The 23,259-nt window shown below is 30.7% G+C and overlaps 2 long non-coding RNA genes across 2 annotated transcripts in view; one reads left to right on the top strand and one right to left on the bottom strand.

The window, feature by feature from the left end:
* The window catches only part of LOC126747426 (uncharacterized), a 61,259-nt gene that overhangs the window by 30,327 nt on the left and 7,673 nt on the right, over window positions 1–23,259 (bottom strand). The window contains exon 2 of the long non-coding RNA XR_007664198.1: window positions 4,508–4,560. This is a non-coding gene — a long non-coding RNA (uncharacterized LOC126747426). The remainder of the gene's footprint in view (window positions 1–4,507; window positions 4,561–23,259) is intronic.
* On the top strand, window positions 12,706–13,734 carry LOC126747427 (uncharacterized). The gene is made up of 3 exons (XR_007664199.1): window positions 12,706–12,728; window positions 12,902–13,075; window positions 13,597–13,734. It is a non-coding gene; the product is annotated as an uncharacterized LOC126747427 (long non-coding RNA).

Genomic DNA, 23,259 nt, shown 5'->3' with positions numbered 1-23,259 from the left:
CTGGAATTACTGAAATTAAGCCAAAGATCATGAAGAGAAAGATAAGAGATGTCGCCATAAACTCTCTCTGTCCTTTTCGAAAACAACCAGGGAGCTTAGATAAGGAAAGATAGAGCCACATTGCACGTCTCTAACCAGGACGACTGGACGCCTAAATCATGGCCTACTTATTCACTTTTATACATCTAGTGACTTGGAATTTGCCACCTTTGCGCATGCCTTAATCCTTTCCTCACGTGACTTTATCCCATATTTTTGATATGCATAATATTGGAATGACAGGTATCAGTAGGGCTGTCACAGAAGCATCAAGACAAAGAGAGGAGATCGTGAAGAGGAAGAGAAGACACGTGAAGTCTGCAAACCAAAATGGCGCCATCATCCATCTCGGTCCTTTTCGAGAAAAACCAAGAAGGTTAGATAAGGAAAGGTAAAGTCCAAATTGCACGTCTCCAGTGACAGTCATACCAAGTGATATTAAGAAGACATCTTTTGGCGTCGTATTTAAATTAATGCCATCATCTCTCTCTGTCCTTTATGAAAACAACCAGGGAACTTAGATAAGGAAAGATAGAGCCACAGTGCACGCCTTTAACAAGGACGACCGGACGCCTAAATCACGGCCTACTTATGCACTTTTATACATCTACTGACTTGGAATTTGCCACCTTTGCGCATGTCTTAATCCTTTCCTCTCGTGACTTCATCCCATATTTTTCTTATGCATAATATTGGAATGACAGGTGACAGTAGGGCTGTCACAGAAGCATTAAGACAAAGAGAGGAGATCGTGAAGAGGAAGAGAAGGCACGTTAAGTCTGAAAACCAGACTGTCGCCATCATCTCTCTCAGTCCTTTTCGAAAAAAACCAAGAAGGTTAGACGAGGAAAGGTAAAGTCTAAATTTCACGTCTCCAGTGACAGTCATACCAAGTGATATTAAGGAGACATCTTTTGGCGTCGTATTTAAATTAATGCCATCATCTCTCTCTGTCCTTTATGAAAACAACCAGGGAACTTAGATAAGGAAAGATAGAGCCACATTGCACGTCTCTAACCAGGACGACTGGACGCCTAAATCATGGCCTACTTATTCACTTTTATACATCTAGTGACTTGGAATTTGCCACTTTTGCGCATGCCTTAATCCTTTTCTCACGTGACTTTATCCCATATTTTTGATATACAAAATATTGGAATGACAGGTGTCAGTAGGTCTGTCACAGAAGCATTAAGACAAAGAGAGCGGATCGTGAAGAGGAAGAGAAGAGGCATGAAGTCTGCAAACCAAAATGGCGCCATCATCCATCTCGGTCCTTTTCGAGAAAAACCAAGAAGGTTAGGTAAGGAAAGGTAAAGTCCAAATTGCACGTCTCCAGTGACAGTCATACAAAGTGATATTAAGGAGACATCTTTTGGCGCCGTATTTAAATTAATGCTATCATCTCTCTCTGTCCTTTTCGAAAACAACCAGAGAACTTAGATAAGGAAAGATAGAGCCACAGTGCACGAGGAAGACCGGACGCCTAAATCACGGCCTACTTATTCACTTTTATACATCCAGTGACTTGGAATTTGCCACCTTTGCGCATGCCTTAATCCTTTCCTCACGTGACTTTATCCCATATTTTTGATATGCAAAATATTGGAATGACAGGTGTCAGTAGGTCTGTCACAGAAGCATTAAGACAAAGAGAGCGGATAGTGAAGAGTAAGAGAAGAGGCATGAAGTCTGCAAACCAAAATGGCGCCATCATCCATCTCGGTCCTTTTCGAGAAAAACCAAGAAGGTTAGATGAGGAAAGGTAAAGTCCAAATTGCACGTCTCCAGTGACAGTCATACCAAGTGATATTAAGAAGACATCTTTTGGCGTCGTATTTAAATTAATGCCATCATCTCTCTCTGTCCTTTATGAAAACAACCAGGGAACTTAGATAAGGAAAGATAGAGCCACAGTGCACGCCTTTAACAAGGACGACCGGACGCCTAAATCACGGCCTACTTATTCACTTTTATACATCTAGTGACTTGGAATTTGCCACTTTTGCGCATGCCTTAATCCTTTTCTCACGTGACTTCATCCCATATTTTTGATATGCATAATATTGGAATGACAGGTATCAGTAGGGCTGTCACAGAAGCATTAAGACAAAGAGAGGAGATCGTGAAGAGGAAATAAAGGCACGTTAAGTCTGAAAACCAGACTGTCGCCATCATCTCTCTCTGTCCTTTTCGAAAAAAACCAAGAAGGTTAGATGAAGAAAAATAGAGTCCATATTGCACGTCTCAAGTGTCATTGCTCTTTTGGATTTAAAGTAAACTTATTTCGTTGGTTTTGGCTAACTGTGTATATTCTCTCTTTCCCTCCCTAGGCAATGTAAGAAGCTTAGAATAAGCAGAGAGAGATAAAGGACATAAAGCCGAGGAGCGACCATATTTTGGTGCCAAACATTAAGATACGACTTCTTTCTCTATCTTTGTCTGAAACAGGTCTATACAAAGAGGTGCAGACAAACATAAGTATAAAACATCACCTGAGGCCCAATAATCGTAAGGACGTCATATTTTGATGTTTAATTCTCTCTTTCCTCGTCTAGGATTCTTTGACAATTGACAGATGTGTTCTGCGCGTGGAAGCGAATAAACATTTGACAAGTTTGACAGCTCCCAATCACAGTTTTGTTGCCACATTCTATTTCTATAATCTTCTATTCCTTCAATAGTAATAGAAGATTATAGATTGATAGTCCGTGATAATGTTGACAACTTTTAGCTACAGTTTTATTGCACGTTGCCACGTTGTGCCACGAATAAATCCTGAGGAGTGGGGGAGGGGGGGGGGTGAGTTTCATGTCAGTTGTTCCAGAATAGAGTTCTGCGCATAGAAGAGAGCAAACCTGAGACAGTTTTACTGATTTTGACCAACTGCGCATCCTCTTTTTTTCCTTCTCTAGACAATGTAAGAAACTTAAATGAACAAGGAAACGTAGAGGGCCGACTGTCAAAGAGAGTGAAGTCATAGAGCCGAGGAGCAACCATCATACTTTATTGCCATAAATTGACATTTAAATTAAAGTCAATTTACTGGAATTAGGACAAAGAGAGAGGATCGTGAAGAGGAAGAGAAGACACGTGAAGTCTGAAAACCAGACTGTCTTCCTTTATCTCTCTCTGTCATTTTTGAAAACAACCAGGGAGCTTAGATAAGGAAAGATAGAGTCACAGTGCACGTCCCAAACCAGGACAACCGGACGCCTAAACCATGGCCTTCTTATTCACTTTTATACATGTAGTGGCTTGAAATTTGCCACCTTTGCGCATGCCTTAACCCTTATCTCACGTGACCTCATCCCATGTTATTGGAGTGACAGATGTCATTAGAGGCATTAAGACAAAGAGAGGGAATCGTTAAGAGAAAGAGAGGGCACGTACATAAAGTCTGCAAACCAAAATAGCGTCATCATCCATCTCTTTTCGAAAAAACACGAAGAAGATTAGACAAGGAAAGGTGGAGACCAAATTGCACGTCTCGAGCGACTGTGATATCGAGTGATGCTAAGGAGACGCCATCTTGTGGATTTAAATGAAAGTTGTTTTGTTAGTTTGGTCAACTGCGCATCCTCTCTCCTTCCTTTTCAAAATAATATTTAGAAGCTTGAAATAAACAAAGAAAGGTATAAAACGGACTAGCAAAGAAAGTGATGCCATGAAGCCAAATGGCGACCATATTTTGGTGCCAAATATTGACATTTAAATTAAACTCGTTTTGCTGGTTGTGGTCAACTGCGCATACTCTCTCTTTCCTTCGCTAGATAATGTAAAAGGTTAAAAATGAACAAGGAAAGATAGAGGACAGATTGTCAAAGAGAGTGAAGCCATAAGGGCAGCCATGTTTTGGTGCCAAAAATTGAAATTGAATGACATACAATCATAGTTGCATGAGCCCTCGCTATCTTTGTCTATAGACAGGTCAATAAAGAGAAGTCTAGACAAGGACAAGCAGCTGAAGCCTAATAACCGAAGGCACGCCATATTTTGGTGTTGAGATGGATGTCATTCATCTATTATCTCTTTCTGCGTCAAATTTTATACTTGAGTTCTGCGCATAGAAGAAAATAAACATGAGACAGTTTTGACAACTTTGACAGCTTTGTGGCACACATTCTTCTGTATCCTAAGACGTGACTGTGATGACAGTTTTATTGCATATTGAGGTGGATGTTATTCTAATATTCATCTAATATCTCTATCCTTATTTAATATTTGTTTTCACAAGTTTGACAGTCAGTGATCGTTTTTAGTTTTTTTTTGCACGTTAACACGTTGTGCCTAAATGATAGAAAAGAATGAGTATGAGATCTTTCATTTATTGAATCCTGAGGAGTGGGGATAGGTGAGTCCGATGACCGTTGACTCAAAATACGGTTCTGCGCACATACGTGCGGACGTTTATTTATTTTTTTAATAATAAGTTTAGGACGCAGGCGCGTAATAGGTATTTACTCACCTGATCTGTCTTCTTCATTGAGAGAAAACGGTATTGGCTCACTTGATTGTGTCCTAGAAAAAAAACAAAAAAAAAATTAGAAATGCGGATATGACGTTTCGTCTATTTTGGGGCGCCATCAGGGCCACTATTACCGTAACTGCTTATTCCCATAATCCGTTAAACGATAATGACCCCCATGTGGCGACGTATTTATCGTAAAGCGCCATGTGACTGTGGTGGCATTTTAAAAATTAAAAGTCTCTCTAACGTTATTACGTCCTCCTCTCCCCCTCCCACCTTCAGGGTCAATAAACCCTCATTAGCGTTATTGCTTCATTCATATCCGTGCCTTATGGGCTTCCGTATTACTTTTCTTATGCGTGGAAAATAACGTTAGCGTTATCGTTGCGCTAGCTCCCTATCGTCGCAATTTATTTATATCCGCTATTACGCGCGGGGCATAAGTACTTCCGTGAGGTTTTAAAGCGTCTTGCAGACGTTCACTTCCGGATGACGACCGAAGTGAACTTGAAACCGTTAAACGTTTCGGCCCTTTAAGTTGCCTTCTTCAATCTTGGCGTCAAAATTAAAAAAAAAAATTAATAAACACGAAAAGCGTCCACGCATTAAAATCAATGAAGAGAAAACAGCGTAAAAGTAACCGTTAAGAAACCATCAGACGCAGTAGACACATCATTGTTAGTTATACCGGAACCGGCTCGGCTAATAATAAATAAACGTCGTTATACTTTCTAGCTGTCTGGTCTAGTAGGTTTGGCGAAAAAAAATGCCAAGAAGATCAACGACCTGCCCAATAGTGAAGGTCTTTAAAGTCGCGCATGCGCCGCGCCCGCGGGTCATCGCGTTTTCGGATTCTACGTGAAATTCTAAGAAATTTGATGGGTCACATGACGTACTTTGGACGAGACGTTTTTGAGATATACGCAGTTGAAGTTTTCGAGAAAATTCCAGAATTCAGAATTTACGCGCGTAATTTAAATATTTAACCGGTTGGAGCTTTACAAAAATGGGATATTTTTGTAATAATTCAGATGCGTCCAGTACATATTTTAAATTTATTGACATAAAGCTAAAATTTAAAAATATTACAAGAATATACCATAGGCGTACAATAAATATTTAAAATTTGTTAAATTGTGCAAAAATTAAAATTATATAAGAATGGTGCGGAGATCAAGAATAAATATTCAAAAATTTATGAAAATGTGCAATAAACTGATTTTTTTATGAATAATTCAGAGGCGTACAGTAAATATTTATTTATTTTTACAAATAGTGAATAAAAACATTATTCCGGGAATAATTCGGTTAGGTCCAATAAATATTTAAAACGTGCTAAATTATGCAGCAATGAAAATATTACAAAAATAATTCAGAGATGTTGAATAAATATTCAAAGCAATGAACTAATTTTCCATAAATAATTCTGTGACGTATAATAAATATTTAAAAATAGCGAGTGAAATAATATTCCGTGAATAATTCAGAGGCGTCCAGTGAATATTTAAAAATTTATAAAAATATTAAGTAAATTAATATTCCATGAATAATTCAGGGTCGTGCAGTAAATGTTTAAAAATTGTACATGCAATAATATTCTGAGAATAATTCAGTGGCTTCCAATGAATATTTAATAAATATTTAAAAATTTATAAAAATATTAAGTAAATTAATATTTCATGAATAATTCAGAGGCGTCCAATAAATATTTTAAACGTGTTAAATTGTGCAGCAATGAAAATATTACAAAAATAGTTCTGTGACGTATAATAAATATTTAAAAATAGCGAGTGAAATAATATTCCGTGAATAATTCAGAGGCGACCGTCCAATGAATATTTAAAATATTATAAAAATATTAAGTAAATTATTATTCCATGAATAATTCAGGGTCGGGCAGTAAATGTTTAAAAATTGTTAATACAATAATATCCTGGGAATAATTCAGTGGCGTCCAATGAATATTTAAAAGTATTTTAAAATTTATGAAAACTGTAAATAAATCGATATTCCATGAATAATTCAGAAACGTCCGTTAAATATTTAAACACTTTTGAAATTAGTGAATTAAATAATATTTGGAGGATAATTCAGAGGCGTCCAATGAATATTTAAACATTTATGAAAATAGTGATTAAATTAATATTTCATGAATAATTTAGTGGCATTCAATGAATAATCAAAAATATATAAAAATATTAAGTAAATTAATATTTCATGAATAATTCAGAGATGTTGAATAAATATTCAAAGCAATGCACTGATTTTCCATAAATAATTCTGTGACGTATCATAAATATTTAAAAACAGCGATTCACTCGCTGTTTTTAAATATTCCGTTAATAATTCAGGGTCGGGCAGTAAATGTTTAAAAATTGTAAATACAATAATATTCTGAGAATAATTCAGTGGCGTCCAATGAATATCTTAAAATATTTAAAAATTTATGAAAATATTAAATAAATTAATATTCATTGAATAATTCAGAGGAGTGCAGTAAATATTTAAAAAAAAATAAATATCGTGAATAAAATATTATTCGAATAATAATTCAGAGGCGTGCAGTAAATATTTAAAAATGTTTGAAAATAGTGAATAAATTTATGTTCAGTGAATAAATATTTGAAAATTATGAAAATCGTAAATAAATCGATATGCCGGGAATAATTCAGAGGTGTGCAATAAACATAATATTCCACATATAAAAAATATTATTCCACGAATAAATCAGACGTGTCCAGTGAATATTCACACTTTTATGAAAATAGTGATTAAATTAATATTTCATGAATAATTTAGTGGCATTCAATGAATAATCAAAAATATATGAACATATTAAGTAAATTAATATTTCATGAATAATTCAGAGATGTTGAATAAATATTCAAAGCAATGAACTGATTTTCCATAAATAATTCTGTGACGTATAATAAATATTTAAAAATAGCGAACGAAATAATATTCCGTGAATAATTCAGAGGCGTCCAATGAATATTTAAAAATTTATAAAAATATTAAGTAAATTAATATTCCATGAATAATTCAGGGTCGGGCAGTAAATGTTTAAAAATTGTTAATACAATAATATTCTGAGAATAATTCAGTGGTGTCCAATGAAAATCTTAAAATATTTAAAAATTTATGAAAACTGTAAATAAATCGATATTCCATGAATAATTCAGAAACGTCGGTAAAATATTTAAACACGTTTGAAATTAGTGAATTAAATAATATTTGGAGGATAATTCAGAAGCGTCCAATGAATGTTTAAAAATATATGAAAATATTAAATGAATTAATATTCATTGAATAATTCAGAGGAGTGCAGTAAATATTTAAAAAAAATTAAAAATTGGGAATAAAATATTATTCGAAGAATAATTCAGAGGTGTACAATGAATATTTAACCATTTATGAAAATAGTGATTAAACTAATATTTCATGAATAATTCAGAGGCGTCCAATAAATATTTCAAACGTGCTAAATTATGCAGCAATGAAAATATTACAAAAATAATTCAGAGATGTTGAATAAATATTCAAAGCAATGAACTGATTTTCCATAAATAATTCTGTGACATATATTAAATATTTAAATAACGAGTGAAATAATATTCCGTGAATAATTCAGAGGCGTCCAATGAATATTTAAAAATTTATGCAAACGTGCAGTAAATTAATATTCCATGAATAATTCAGGGTCGTGCAGTAAATGTTTAAAAATTGTAAATACCATAATATTCTGAGAATAATTCAGAAACGTCCGTTAAATATTTAAACACGTTTGAAATTAGTGAATTAAATATTATTTGAAGTATAATTCAGAGGCGTCCAATGAATGTTTAAACATTTATGAAAATAGTGATTAAATTAATATTCCATGAATAATTCAGGGTCGGGCAGTAAATGTTTAAAAATTGTAAATACAATAATATTCTGAGAATAATTCTGTGGCGTCCAATGAATATCTTAAAATATTTAAAAATTTATGAAAACTGTAAATAAATCAATATTCCATGAATAATTGACGTTTGAAATTAGTGAATTAAATAATATTTGAAGTATAATTCAGAGGCGTCCACTGAATGTTTAAAAATATATGAAAATATTAAATAAATTAATATTCATTGAATAATTCAGAGGAGTGCAGTAAATATTTAAAAAAAAATAAATATCGTGAATAAAATATTATTCGAAGAATAATTCAGAGGCGTGCAGTAAATATTTAAAAATGTTTAAAAATAGTGAATAAATTTATGTTCAGTGAATAAATATTTGAAAATTATGAAAATCGTAAATAAATCGATATGCCAGGAATAATTCAGAGGTGTGCAATAAACATAATATTCTACATATAAAAAATATTATTCCACGAATAAGTCAGAGGTCTCCAGTGAATATTTAAACATTTATGAAAATAGTGATTAAATTAATATTCCATAAATAATTCAGAGGCGTCCTAAAAAAATTTAAATTTATCAAAAAAATTCAAAAATAAAAACTCTTTAAAAAAAAAATTCAGATGCGTAAAATAAATATTTAAAAATTTCCAATTGATAAAAATCTTCCATGAATGAATCAGGAGCGTCCTGAAAAAATTTAAAACTTATGAAATTGGTGAATAAACTGAAATTTCATGAATAATTCAGAGGCAAACAATAAATGTTGCAAAAATAATGTAAATCGGGAAAAATATTATTTTAAGAAACATCCAGAGGTGTTCAATGAATATTTAAAAATATATGAATATATTAAATAAATTAATATTTCGTGAATAATTCAGGGGCGTCCAATGAACCTTTAAAAATTTAAACATAGTGAATAAGTTAATATTCCATGAATATGTGCCTATTTAAAATATTAAATAAATTATTATTCCGTGAATAATTAAGTAAATATATTTCAGGTATAATCCAGTGGCGTTCTATGAATATTTAAAAATGTTCGAAAATATTAAATAAATTGATATTCTGTGAATAATTCAGGGGCGCCCAATATATAATTCAAATTAATTAAATTGCGAGATAAGAACAAAATTATTATAAGTACTCTTTATATTCTCGTATAATTTGCAAAAATGGAATATTACACGAATAATTCAGGGGCGTCCGATAAATATTTGAAATGTATCCAAATAATGCAAAAATTAAAGAATGATTCAGTGGCGTACCATTAAAATTTACTGGAAAAAAATGCAAAAATAAAAATTATTTAAAACATAATTCAGAGGCGTGCAACAAATATTTTTAATTTACTGAAATAACGCAATGTCAAGAAAATAATATTAACAAATATTTCAAATTAATAAAAAAATGGATATTTCATGAATAATGCAGGGGCGTCTCATGAATATTTGAATTTCAACAAAATATTAAAAAAATTACAAGAATGATTCAAAAATTGCAATAAATAATGAAAAAATCATCATGAAATTTAATGAATAAATAAATTATTCAGGAATAATTCAGAGGCGTGCGATAAATATTTCTAGAATGTTCCACGAATATTTCGGACAAATTAACTTCAGAGGTAAAATAGAATTATCCTGGCACATGCGTAATTAACTTATTATAATGTCACAATTTTTGAGCTAGAGTTTTCAAATAAGTACAGCGGCGTGCGCTCAAATGTCCCCTATAAGACACACCAAGAATTTTCAAAAAATTTTTGTTAATTTTTGAGATATGGACAGTTGTGTCCAGGAGGTCTAGTTAAAATAATTTGATAAATTAAATTAACAAGTGTCTTGAAAGTTTATTGTAATTTTTAAGTGAAACTAGCTGAGCTAGAACTGTCAAATAAAGACAGTGGCGTGCGGTCAAGTGTCCCCTATAAGACATACCAAGAATTTTTTTTTAATTCTTGTTAATTTTTGAGATATAGACAGTTGTGTCCAGGAGGTCTAGTTAAAATAATTTGAAAAATTAAATTAACAAGTGTCAAGTGTCTTGAAAGTTTATTGTAATTTTTTGGTGAAACTAACTGAGCTAGAATTGTCAAATAAAGACAGTGGCGTGCGGTCAAGTGTCCCCTACAAAACAAACCATGAATTTTCAAAAAATTTTTGTTAATTTTTGAGATATGGACAGTTGTGTCCAGGAGGTCTAGTTAAAATAATTTGAAAAATTTAATTAACAAGTGTCAAGTGTCTTGAAAGTTTATTGTAATTTTTTAGTGAAACTAGCTGAGCTAGAATTGTCAAATAAAGACAGTGGCGTGCGGTCAAGTGTCCCCTACAAAACAAACCATGAATTTTCAAAAAATTTTTGTTAATTTTTGAGATATGGACAGTTGTGTCCAGGAGGTCTAGTTAAAATAATTTGATAAATTAAATTAACAAATGTCTTAAAAGTTTATTGTAATTTTTTAGTGAAACCAGCTGAGCTAGAATTGTCAAATAAAGACAGTGGCGTGCGGTCAAGTGTCCCCTATAAGACACACCAAGAATTTTCAAAAAAATTTTGTTAATTTTTGAGATATGGACAGTTTTGTCTAACTAAAACAGTCATGACTGGATAAAAACTCAAATATCTCAAAAACTACTTAACCGATCGATATGAAATAAACAGCAAAAGATTGAGAAAACATTTCCTTAGCTGTGCTGCGCATGTGCAATAAGCACTAAAACTCTCATCGAAGTAGGCCAAGGTGCTTGGACATCCTTGCGCCCCTTCGACCCTTTTTCTCTTATTGAACTTTGACCCTTTAGAGACATTCGTAGCAAACAAGTAGGTGTTCTTTCAATGGGAATTAAGCAAACACCGGAAACATCCTTAATAATGATTTAATTACGTGGGAGGGAGCGAGATACGTTAATTAATGCGAAATTAATAAAGGCGGGTGAATTTCCAATATTGCTTGGATTTCCGGTAACCGGAAGTACGTGGGAAATCGTCGTGTCGGGTCTTATTGGCGACTATTTCACTTTTTCATGAAATTTATGGGTTACATGTGCAATTTTGATGTGGCAAGGTTATTATGCGCCCTCTCTGTCTTACTTATGCTCAGACACCTACTTTTACGTCAAATATATGCCTTATCGTAGGAAAAGTATTTGGAATTTTTAGAATTAAATGTACAATTTTACTTATAAAAATGTACAAAACTGGCCTTAGAGTAGCATGTAAAAATACATAAAATGAAATACATTTTACAATGTACGATTTCAATTTTAAAAATGTACAACAAACATAAAAGTAAATACGCACAAGGTAATTGCAGTACATTTTCATAAAAATATGTACAATTTTACCGTTAAAAATTGTACAAAATTGGTTTTAGAGTGGCATCATTTAATGTACAAATTGTGATAAAAGAATAAATATTAATAAAAATTGTACAAAATATTGAAAATGTACAAAACTGGTCTTGGTGTTTCATGTAAAAATTACGATAAATTGGGAAAAAATTACGTTGGTGCCTCTCACCATGACAAGTGATGTCTAGTACATTTTTCACACGCTATTAAAATTTGTACAATTAATTTTAAAAAAATGTACTAAAAACTCCTGACGTGAGACCGCCATCACTTTTGTACATTTCAATACTTAGTATATTCTCTAAAAAATTAGTACAAAAAAAATATACAGGAAAACCCTCGTGAGTTGCAACTTTTACATCCAGTACATTTAAAATTGTACCGGAAGTACCTTTAATGGTGTCGCCTACCCGGCAGGTGTTCATTGTACAATTTTTAAAACCAAAAATGTACATTAATTTTTTTTACGAAAATGTGCCAAATACTGAAATTTACAAAAAATGGTCGCGGCCCCACGTTTTTAGTACATTTTATTGTACAATTAAAAATGTTTTTCCCTACAAAAATTCTCTCATTTGTAACAGTTTTCACATTTAACGATGCCACTCTAAGGCTAGTCTTATACATTTTAAAAATTATATATTTTCGTAGAAAAATGTACTGAAAAATGCCAGGCAGATGTTTCTTGTACAATTTTTTCTGTTTCTGAACAATATTTACTGTAACTTGTTTGCTGTTATAGTTATGAACGTGATTTTAATGATGATGGATAGAAAAAGGCTGAAGGTTCATTTTGTGTTTTATTGAATTTCTTGAGAAATTATTGGTTTTTGAGATATGTTCAAAATTTGGACCCGACAGGTGTATTAAAGATTGTTGCTGAACAAAAGCTGCTGTAACTTTTTTGTTTTTATAGTTATGAAGGTGATTTTAATAGCTATGGGTAGAAAAAGGTTGAAGGTTCTTTTTATGTATTAATGAATTTTTTGAGAAATTATTGGTTTTTGAGATATATCAAAATTTGGACCCGACCGGTGTATTAAAGATTGTTGCTGAACAAAAGCTGCTGTAACTTTTTTGCTTTTATAGTTATGAAGGTGATTTTAATAGCTATGGGTAGAAAAAGGTTAAAGGTTCTTTTTATGTATTAATGAATTTTTTGAGAAATTATTGGTTTTTGAGATATAATCAAAATTTGGACCCGGCAGGTGTATTAAAGATTGTTGCTGAACAAAAGCTGCTGTAACTTTTTTGCTTTTATAGTTATGAAGGTGGTTTTAATAGCTATGGGTAGAAAAAGGTTGAAGGTTCTTTTTATGTATTAATGAATTTTTTGAGAAATTATTGGTTTTTGAGATATAATCAAAATTTGGACCCGACAGGTGTATTAAAGATTGTTGCTGAACAAAAGCTGCTGTAACTTTTTTGCTTTTATAGTTATGAAGGTGGTTTTAATAGCTATGGGTAGAAAAAGGTTGAAGGTTCTTTTTATGTATTAATGAATTTTTTGAGAAATTATTGGTTTTTGAGATATAATCAAAATTTGGACCCGGCAGGTGTATTAAAGATTGTTGCTGAACAAAAGCTGCTGTAACTTTTTTGCTTTTATAGTTATGAAGGTGATTTTAATAGTTATGGGTAGAAAAAGGTTAAAGGTTCTTTTTATGTATTAATGAATTTTTTGAGAAATTATTGGTTTTTGAGATATATCAAAATTTGGACCCGACCGGTGTATTAAAGATTGTTGCTGAACAAAAGCTGCTGTAACTTTTTTGCTTTTATAGTTATGAAGGTGATTTTAATAGCTATGGGTAGAAAAAGGTTAAAGGTTCTTTTTATGTATTAATGAATTTTTTGAGAAATTATTGGTTTTTGAGATATAATCAAAATTTGGACCCGGCAGGTGTATTAAAGATTGTTGCTGAACAAAAGCTGCTGTAACTTTTTTGCTTTTATAGTTATGAAGGTGGTTTTAATAGCTATGGGTAGAAAAAGGTTGAAGGTTCTTTTTATGTATTAATGAATTTTTTGAGAAATTATTGGTTTTTGAGATATAATCAAAATTTGGACCCGGCAGGTGTATTAAAGATTGTTGCTGAACAAAAGCTGCTGTAACTTTTTTGCTTTTATAGTTATGAAGGTGGTTTTAATAGCTATGGGTAGAAAAAGGTTGAAGGTTCTTTTTATGTATTAATGAATTTTTTGAGAAATTATTGGTTTTTGAGATATAATCAAAATTTGGACCCGGCAGGTGTATTAAAGATTGTTGCTGAACAAAAGCTGCTGTAACTTTTTTGCTTTTATAGTTATGAAGGTGGTTTTAATAGCTATGGGTAGAAAAAGGTTGAAGGTTCTTTTTATGTATTAATGAATTTTTTGAGAAATTATTGGTTTTTGAGATATAATCAAAATTTGGACCCGGCAGGTGTATTAAAGATTGTTGCTGAACAAAAGCTGCTGTAACTTTTTTGCTTTTATAGTTATGAAGGTGGTTTTAATAGCTATGGGTAGAAAAAGGTTGAAGGTTCTTTTTATGTATTAATGAATTTTTTGAGAAATTATTGGTTTTTGAGATATAATCAAAATTTGGACCCGACAGGTGTATTAAAGATTGTTGCTGAACAAAAGCTGCTGTAACTTTTTTGCTTTTATAGTTATGAAGGTGATTTTAATAGTTATGGGTAGAAAAAGGTTGAAGATTCTTTTTATGTATTAATGACTTTTTTGAGAAATTATTGGTTTTTGAGATATAATCAAAATTTGGACCCGGCAGGTGTATTAAAGATTGTTGCTGAACAAAAGCTGCTGTAACTTTTTTGTTTTTATAGTTATGACGGTGATTTTAATGATGATGGGTGGTGAAAGGTTAAGGATTCATTTAATTTTTTATGAATTTTTTGAGAAATAATTAGTTTTTAAGATATCGCTGAAATTTGGACTCGACGAATGAATCTCAGATTGTTTTTTAAGAAAACTTACTGTAACTTCTTTGCTGCTATAGTTAGAAAGGTCATTTAAAAAGTGTTGGATAAAGAAGAGTTGCAGGTTCATTTAATGTTTTTGTGAATTTTTTGAGAAATTATTAGTTTTTCAGATATTTTCGAAATTTAGACTCGACGAATGACTCTCAGATTGTTCTTTAGGAAAAGTTACTGTAACTTATTTGTTGCTATAGTTAGGAAGGTAATTTAAAAAGTGTTGGGTAAAAAAGGGTTGAGGGGTTATTTTATGTCCCTATGAATTTCTTGAGAAATCATTAGTTTTTGAGATATCGCTGAAATTTGGACTCGACGAATGAATCTCAGATTGTTTTTTAAGAAAACTTACTGTAACTTCTTTGCTGCTATAGTTAGAAAGGTCATTTAAAAAGTGTTGGATAAAGAAGAGTTGCAGGTTCATTTAATGTTTTTGTGAATTTTTTGAGAAATTATTAGTTTTTCAGATATTTTCGAAATTTAGACTCGACGAATGACTCTCAGATTGTTCTTTAGGAAAAGTTACTGTAACTTCTTTGTTGCTATAGTTAGGAAGGTAATTTGAAAAGTGTTAGGTAAAAAAGGGTTGAGGGGTTATTTTATGCTTCTATGAATTTCTTGAGAAATCATTAGTTTTTGATATATCGTCGAAATTTGGACTCGACGAATGAATCTCAGATTGTTCTTTAAGAAAAGTTGCTCTAACTTCTTTGCTGTTTTAGCTAGGGAGGTGATTTAAAAAGTGCTGGATAAAGAAGGGTTAAAGGGTCATTTGATGTTTCTATGAATTTTTTGACAAATTATTAGTTTTTCAGATATTTTCGAAATTTGGACTCGACGAATGAATCTCAGATTGTTCTTTAGGAAAAGTTGCTGTAACTTATTTGTTGCTATAGTTAGGAAGGTAATTTAAAAAGTGTTGGGTAAAAAAGGGTTGAAGGGTCATTTAAGGTTCCTATGAATTTCTTGAGAAATCATTAGTTTTTGAGATATCGTCGAAATTTGGACTCGACGAATGAATCTCAGATTGTTCTTTAAGAAATGTTGCTGTAACTTCTTTGCCGCTATAGTTAGAAAGGTAATTTAAAAAGTGTTAGGTAAAGAAGGGTTGCAGGTTTATTAAATGTTTCTATGATTTTTTTGAGAAATTATTAGTTTTTTAGATATTTTCGAAATTTGGACTCGACGAATGAATCTCATATTGTTCTTTAGGAAAAGTTACTGTAATTTATTTGTTGCTATAGTTAGGAAGGTAATTTAAAAAGTGTTCAGTAAAAAAGGGTTGAAGGGTTATTTTATGTTCCCACGAATTTCTTGAGAAATCATTAGTTTTTGAGATATCGTCGAAATTTGGACTCGACGAATAAATTTCAGATTGTTCTTTAAGAAAAATTGCTCTAACTTCTTTGCTGTTATTGCTAGGGAGGTGATTTAAAAAGGGCTGGATAAAGAAGGGTTGAAGGGTTATTTTATGTTCCTATGAATTTTTTGACAAATTATTAGTTTTTGAGATATCGCTGAAATTTGGACTCGACGAATGAATCTCAGATTGTTTTTTAAGAAAACTTACTGTAACTTCTTTGCTGCTATAGTTAGAAAGGTCATTTAAAAAGTGTTGGGTAAAGAAGGGTTAAAGGGTCATTTAATGTTCCTATGAATTTTTTGAGAAATTATTAGTTTTTCAGATATTTTTGAAATTTGGACTGGACGAATGAATCTCAGATTGTTCTTTAAGAAATGTTGCTGTAACTTCTTTGCTGCTATAGTTAGAAAGGTAATTTAAAAAGTGTTAGGTAAAGAAGGGTTGCAGGTTTATTAAATGTTTCTATGAATTTTTTGATAAATTATTAGTTTTTTAGATATTTTCGAAATTTGGACTCGACGAATGAATCTCATATTGTTCTTTAGGAAAAGTTGATGTAACTTCTTTGTTGCTATAGTTAGAAAGGTAATTTGAAAAGTGTTGGGTAAAGAAGGGTTGAAGGGTTATTTTATGTTCCTATGAATTTCTTGAGAAATCATTAGTTTTTCAGATATTTTCGAAATTTGGACTCGACGAATGAATCTCAGATTGTTCTTTAAGGAAAGTTGCTGTAACTTCTTTGTTGCTATAGTTAGGAAGGTAATTTAAAAAGTGTTGAGTAAAGAAGGGTTGAAGGATCATTTAATGTTTCTACGAATTTTTTGAGGAATTATTAGTTTTTCAGATATTTTTGAAATTTGGACTCGACGAATGAATCTCAGATTGTTCTTTAGGAAAAGTTGCTGTAACTTCTTTGTTGCTATAGTTAGGAAGGTGATTTAAAAAGTGCTGGATAAAGAAGGGTTGAAGGGTTATTTCATGTTTCTATGAATTTTTTGACAAATTATTAGTTTTTGAGATATTGGCTGAATTCGGACGAAGGTTCCGGAATGAAAATGTACTTCAAATGTAAAAATGGTAAGATATTCATTGTATTTCTAGTACATCTTTCATAAAAAATTGTACAATAGTAATTAAAAAAAAAAAAAAAAAATTTCTATTGAAAATATATGGCAAGGTTGTATGGGTATGCATAGAGAGAACCACCCAATAATTTTTTATTCACGTAAATTCGGCAACGTTGCTCTTGGAACCCATGGAAGCAACCATCAGACTGTAAACTAGAAAAGTGCACAAAAACAAATGCTCTCTCTCTCTCTCTCCTATTCCCCCCCTACTCCCGGTGCATTTACGTAACCACGTAAATTTTCGATGCACTTTAAACTTGTATTTACATGAGAATTCAATAAAGGTTCGCCTATTAGTCGAGTAGAAATTTAATTTAATTTTTTTTTAAGCAACAAAAACGCCCAATTAGCGATTCCGTTTAGGTATGTAACGATAACCGTTACGACGATATTGCACAGGCGCAATTAGACCGTTCGAAACGTAATTTTTCGTAATTTTTTTTTTCGTTTTATAATAGTTATTTTATGCCCCCCCCCCCCCTCCCCCCAACGTTATGTTGTACAAGATCATTTATTAAGGCGCCCATTTACATACAATGGGGTAATTATTTATCGGCAGCACATTGTTGTCTTCGAAGCGAAAGCCCAATGAACAATTTCGGCGATTTTATGTCGATTAAATAACGTTAAAGGACGTTCCTGGAATATTCTTGGAATATTTGAAAAATCTTCTGTGGTTAAATTTTAGCATTTTTTCCTTAATTATCGAGGTCCTCTTTATATGGTACAAAAGCTCTAGTTGCACCACTGGATTAGGAGCTAAAAAATTGGACCACAGTGACGGGTTTATTTTAAGTATGTTCGAAAAACCAGTGATATTAAGAATCTAATTTGACCACTGTATTAGGCACAAAAAAATAACTGAAGTGTAAGTAACGTTTGATTATGATATTGAGGTACGTAAGGGTGGTTCAAAAAGGCCTCTATATTACTTCCTATAATTGAGTTTTGAAGCAGTTATTTAGAATAATTCCACTTGATCATAAATAAAATTCCACATTTGTTATGCCAGTTGCTAATGATTCTCTTCATTATTCCAGGTTTCTTGTAAGAGCGGCAGATGAGCAGTTTACAAGGGGTAAGCAGCCCAAGCAATATATTAAATATGAACAATTTTTTTAATGAATTTTTTGTTTTGGTATATTTATCAACTGTATATAGGCAGTCAAGGCGTATTTATTAGACTGTAGAATATACGTATATCATATACGAATCTGTCTACAGAAGTACAGAATACACCTCAAATGTTTGATGAAATTCTTCTGAAAAATCACTGTTTTTCGTCCATATTATCCAATCTCATAACGCTGTTTTTGTATTAAATATTTATATATAAACTTATATTAAATTTAAATAAACAGTGCTATTCAATTAAATATTGCATATATATTTTCTGCAAAAACATTGTTTTTAATTAACACAACCCTTACCCCCCCACCCACCCCAAACATTTGCCCAGTAAGAAATTCTTTTGAAAAATCACCGTTTTTCGTTTATGATATCCAATCTAATATCACTGTTTTTGCATTAAATATTTATTAATATACATATATATAATTATATAAAACTTAAATAAATAAACTGTGTTAATTTATTAGATATTAACGACGAAACCAGCTGTTATTCATGCGTATTATTTTGGAAAACAATAATTTTTGAAATAAATTTTTTACTGGTAAGTTGTGTGGGGTGGGTGGGGGGGCAAGGGTAAGATTAATGAAAAACAGTGTTTTTGCAAAAATTTTTTAGTAAACCGTATAATACGGGATTTACATATTAAATTTTTAAACTCGATTACTACATCTCAAATATTTGATGAAATTTCTATGAAAAATCACTGTTTTTCGTCCATATTATCCAATCTTATAACGTTGTTTTTATACTAAATATTTATATATAAAATTATATCAAATTTAAATAAACAGTGTTACTAAATTAAAAATTGAATATATATTTTATGCAAAAATATTGTTTTTAATTATCACAACCCTTACCCCCCCACCCACCCCAAACATTGGCCCAGTTAGAATTTTTTTTGAAAAATCACCATTTTTCGTCCATGATATCCAATCTAATATCACTGTTTTTGCATTAAATATTTATTAATATATATATATATATATAATTATATAAAACTTAAATAAATAAACTGTGTTAATTTATTAGATATTAACGACGAAACCAGCTGTTATTCATGTGTATTATTTTGGAAAACCATGATTTTTTAAATCAATTTTTTACTGGTAAGATGTGTGGGTTGGGTGGGGGGGCAAGGGTAAGATTAATGAAAAACCGTTTTTTTCCAAACATTTTTTAGTAAACCGTATATGGTCAAGGTATGTTTATTTAACTGTAAAATATACGTATATCATATACGATTCTGTCTGCAGAATGGAGAAAATGTCGGTATTAAAAAAATGGATACGGGCTTTAAATATCTAATTTTTAAACTCGATTACTACATCTGAAATATTTGATGAAATAATTCTGAAAAATCACAATTTTTTGTTCGTATTATCCAATCTCATAACGCTGTTTTTGTATTAAATATTCATATATAAAATTATATTAAATTTAAATAAACAGTGTTATTTAATTAAATATTGCATATATATTTTCTGCAAAAACATTGTTTTTAATTAACACAACCCTTACCCCCCACCCACCCCAAACTTTTGCCCAGTTAGAATTTTTTTTTGAAAAATCTCCGTTTTTCGTCTATGATATCCTATCTAATAGCACTGTTTTTGCATTTAATATTTATTAATAGACATATATATAATTATATAAAATTTAAATAAATAAACTGTATTATTATATTAGATATTAACGACGAAACCGGCTGTTATTCATGCGTATTATTTTGGAAAACAATAATTTTTGAAATCAATTTTTTACTGCTAAGTTGTGTGGGGTGGGTGGGGGGGCAAGTGTAAGATTAATGAAAAACGGTGTTTTTGCAAAAATTTTTTAGTAAACCGTATATAGTCAAGGTATGTTTATTAAACTGTCAAATATACGTATATCATATACGATTCTGTTTACACAAGGGAGAAAATTTCGGCATTAAAAAAATTGATAAGGGATTTCCATATTTAATTTTTAAACTCGATTACTACACTGAAATATTTAATAAAATTCTTCTGAAAAATCACTGTTTTTCGTCCATATTATCCAATCTCTAGCTGTTATTTATGCGTATTATTTTGGAAAACAATGATTTTCTGAAAACAATTTCTTACTGGTAAGTTGTGTGGGGTGGGTGGGGGGGCAAGGGTAAGATTAATGAAAAACGTTTTCTTTTGCGAAAATTTTTTAGTAAATTTTTGTTATAATTGAGTTGTAGAAATTTATTAACCGGATATGGTTAAGGTATATTTATTAAACTGTAGAATATACGTATATCATATACGATACTGTCTGCAAAAGGGAGAAAATTTTGAAATTAAAAAAATTGACACGGGATTTGTTTATCTAATTTTTAAACTCGATTACTACACCTCAAATATTTGATGCAATTCTTCTGAAAAATCACTATTTTTCGTCCATATTAGCCAATCTCATAACGGTGTTTTTATATTAAATATTTTTATATAAAATTATATCAAGTTTAAATAAATAGTGCTACTCAATTAAATATTGCATATAAATTTTCTGCAAAAAAATTGTTTTTAATTAACACAACCCTTGTCCCCCCACCCACCCCAAACATTTGCCCAGTAAGAAATTCTTTTGAAAAATCATCGTTTTTCGTCCAAAATATCCAATCTAATAGCACTGTTTGTGCATTAAATATTAATTAATATATGTATATATAATTTAAATAAATAAACTGTGTTATTATATTAGATATTAACGACGAAACCGGCTGTTATTCATGCGTATTATTTTGGAAAACAATGATTTTTGAAATCAATTTTTTACTGGTAAGTTGTGTGGGGTGGGAGGGGGGGCAAGGGTAAGATTAATGAAAAACAGTTTTTTTGCAAACATTTTTTAGTAAATTTTTGGTTTTTGGTAAATTTATCAACCGTATATGGTCAAGGCATGTTTATTAAACTGTAGAATATACGCATATCATATAAGATTCTGTCTGCAGAAGGGAGAAAATTGCGGCATTAAAAAAAATGATAAGGGATTTCCATATTTCATTTTTAAACTCGATTACTACACCTGAAATATTTAATAAAATTCTTCTGAAAAATCTCTGTTTTTCGTCCATATTATTCAGTGTCATAACGCTTTTTTATATTAAATATTTATATCTAAAATTATATCAAATTTAAATAAACACTGTTATTTAATTAAATATTGCATATATATTTTCTGCATAAACATTGTTTTTAATAAACACAACCCTTGCCCCCTCACCCACCCCAAACATTTGCCCAGTAAGACATTCTTTTAAAAAATCACCGTTTTTCGTTTATGATATCCAATCTAATATCACTGTTTTTGCATTAAATATTTAATAATATACATATATACAATTATATCAAATTTTAATAAATAAACTGTGTTATTATATTATACTAACAATGAAACTAGCTGTTATTCATGCGTATTATTTTGGAAAACAATGATTTTTGAAATCAATTTTTTACTGGTAACTGGTGTGGGGTGGGTGGGGGGGTAAGGGTAAGATTATTGAAAAACGGTTTTTTTTGCAAAAATTTTTTAGTAAATTTTTGTTATAATTGAGTTGTAGAAATGTATTAACCGGATATGGTTAAGGTATGTTTATTAAACTGTAGAATATACGTATATCATATAAGATTCTGTTTACAAAAGGCAGAAAATTTCGGTATTTAAAAAAATTGACCCGAGGTTTACATATTTAATTTTTAAACTCGATTACTACACCTGAAATATTTAATAAAATTCTTCTAAAAAATCACTGTTTTTTGTCCATATTATCCAATCTCATAACGCTGTTTTTGTATTAAATATTTATATATAAAATTATATTAAATTTAAATAAACAGTGCTATTGAATTAAATATTGCATATATATTTTCTGCAAAAACATTGTTTTTAATTACCACAACCCTTACCCCCCCACCCACCCCAAACATTTGCCCAGTTAGAATTTTTTTTGAAAAATCACCGTTTTTCGTCCATAATATCTAATCTAATAACACCGTTTATTCACTAAATATTTATTAGTATAAAAAATATAAGAAAGTTGATTGTAGTACAATCTTTCTTATCTTTCTTAATTTGAAAATTGTACTGTAATTTAGTGTACAAAAACAAATTTATGAATTTATAATTTTTGTACAATCAAATGGTCTTGTTTCCTTAGAAAACAACTTATAAGAATTTATAGCTATTAATAAATAAAATGTTCATAAATGTGCATTTTAATAATATACAGTTCTAATCTATGAAATTGTACAAAAAAAAATTAATAACCAAAAAATCCTTGCAAGCTATTCCCATTAAAGTAAACCAAAGTGTTGAAGAAAAAAAATATTTTAGTACAATTTCTTTGGTATTTTTGACCATTCATTTAACTTGTAGTATAAATTGTAATATATTTGTCCAAGATTTATGCAATTGTACGAAAACAACGAAATTTCTTTTTAGTACAATTTTAAATGTAAATTTGAGAAGCAAGGTTCAAAAAACTGAACAAAAATTAATATATTTATAAATGTACAATAGCTTAAGGGTTGTCAAACGTCTTATAAGTTTTTGTACAAATAAATGCAGTTGTTGCCTCAGAAAATTCTCAGTGATGCGTAGACAATAGTTCTAGTACAATTACAGCCTTAAACTTATTACATTGTACTGTAATTGACGATGTATGTATTGTGCTGAACTATAAGAACTGCATTATAAAAGATAAAATTGTACTTGAATGAACTGTCAGAATTATCAATATGGCAATGCTTTTGTAAATACCTATATAAAATAAAGTACAAATTTATTCTATATTGTACAATTTTACAGATTTGTTGCCTTTCATTGCAAATTCTTGAAGCCGGTTCTAGTACAATTTTAGACCAACTATTTACTTTTAA

Source organism: Anthonomus grandis, chromosome 19, assembly GCF_022605725.1.
Source record: "Anthonomus grandis grandis chromosome 19, icAntGran1.3, whole genome shotgun sequence".
Classification (NCBI taxonomy): Eukaryota; Metazoa; Arthropoda; class Insecta; order Coleoptera; family Curculionidae; genus Anthonomus; species Anthonomus grandis.
The sequence above is the reverse complement of the archived record's forward strand: the minus strand, read 5'-3'. Positions and strand labels throughout refer to the sequence as shown.